We start from the raw sequence: 2070 nt of genomic DNA, 5'->3' as shown, positions 1-2070 counted from the left end.
CTATACCAAAGGCACAGCCATTACCATACACAACAAAAGGCCTTGGCTGACCTATATGGAGGCCACAGTGGGGCTCAAAGGATATCCACCAGCAACTCTTCCCTTGCAGGTCTATAACAACTGGGGATCAAATCCCTCTCAGGACCCCTCCTTTCTCTCTCAGAGCCCTGGATAAATTTTCAGTGAAAATCCCTGCACAAACATCTTTGGCAAGTCACTTAGGAAAAGGTTTCTCCTTCTTCCATTGTGAGAGATTTAAAATGCTTTCTAAAAAGTGGAATCCTCTACTAGCCAACAACTAACTGAAACTCTCCTATGCAGCATTCCCACCCCTTTTCCCTGGCTGCTTCTTATTTGCATCTGAGAAACTCATATTACCCTGTCTGCTTTGCCTCCCAATTGCCAGTTATCCTAGCTGCTCTATGCCTCCCAAAAGTGCCTCTCCTGCTGTGTGAGACCTCAAGGTGTCTAGAATCTGATACCATGGTGCTCAGACCTATAGAGGGGACCTTCAAAACTTGTAGCAAGAACATCCTGTGAACAAGTGATTTGAACACCTTGCTGTACTGTGTTTACACAGCTACAATGGTGAATCAACTGTCAGTACAGAAACCATTGAATCTGAGATATGGGAAAACAGCTGTCCTTACAAATCTGTGCTTCCAACACCCACAGATTCAGCAAACCAAGGACTCAGAATTCTGTCTCTAATTCTAGTTGGAAAGAACATCAACTTTTCACTCATTCTTTTCCAAACAATGTATAATTATAACTTTTGCATAGTATTTTCATTCCATTAGGAAATATAGACCATCTAGAGCTGGGATTTTCAACAATTTTCTACTTACATTGAATACCCTAGGTAGATAGGTATGTAAAATAGGCATGCAAAGCAAACATTTATTGGTAATAAATCATAAAACATATACTTTAAAACAATCCTTTGTTGTAAATGTAACTTCTATTCCCCTGTAGTAACTGCTGTCTTCGAGGTTTATTACCTCTGTCAGCTAACCTAGGCCTAGTCCTATAAGCTTGTAGCATCCACACAATCTTATCTAGGCCTAGAATGTTTTCATTCTACAGACTTACTGCTGAATAAGCACACCCTTTCTAGCTCTTTATGAGCTCTGGCTGACTGGTCAATTCAGCTGTTCTCATTCAAATCACGGAAAAGGCATAGGTGACTGAATTAGCCCATTTTCTGACCCATGTGATGTACTAAACAATACATTTGCTTTTGCTTTTGAGTCATGCAGAACAAAGGGAACTTCTTCAAAGGATTAACCAAAAAGGCTTTATAACTTTGTAACTAATTTATGTATATAATAATGTATCAGTAGCTTGCATTCATGCTGACTGATTCAAACTGACTTCTTTCCATTGCTCATAAAATTGCAGTGCTTGGCCTCAAACTAACTCTAGCAATTCGTCCTAATTGTCTGGTTTCTTCTTATTCTCCAGCTTGTGCTGTCTTTACCTGTGTCTAGCTTGTTCTCTCTTTAACCTCTCTCTGTAAAACTCTCCCTGTAAAGCTGCCTCTGATTTCCACAAACTGACTGAACATAACTGATTAGAACTCATGCCTGTCTCTCATTGCTGGGATTAAACACCATATACCACCATGCCTGGACCTAAACTCTTTACCTGAAATGTGTTCTATACCAGGTTGACCTTGAACTCAGATTTCTTCTTGCCTCTGTCTCCTGTGGTTTAAAGACATGTCTATATTCCAGTTGGATCTCACAAACCTAGAAGGTCGTTGGATGTGATCTCTTGCCAGAGAAGCCATGTTACAATTTAAAATTCCTCTACTCTTTGGTATACATGAAAAGTTATCATTTCTTTAGGATGAAAGCAAATTTGCATACTAATGAGAGAGATGTGATGTTTACTTTTATATAAAGAGTTACATGTTGATGGAATATTTGGTAGGGTAAAAGGTATCTCCAATATCTTACCAAACATGTGAAAGATCTGTATGACAAGAACTTCAAGACTCTGAAGAAGGAAATGGAAGAAGACCTCAAAAAATGGGAAAACCTCCCATGCTCATGGATCGGTAGAATC

The sequence above is a fragment of the Apodemus sylvaticus genome, chromosome 9, assembly GCF_947179515.1.
Source record: "Apodemus sylvaticus chromosome 9, mApoSyl1.1, whole genome shotgun sequence".
NCBI classification, from domain to species: domain Eukaryota; kingdom Metazoa; phylum Chordata; class Mammalia; order Rodentia; family Muridae; genus Apodemus; species Apodemus sylvaticus.
The sequence above is the reverse complement of the archived record's forward strand: the minus strand, read 5'-3'. Positions refer to the sequence as shown.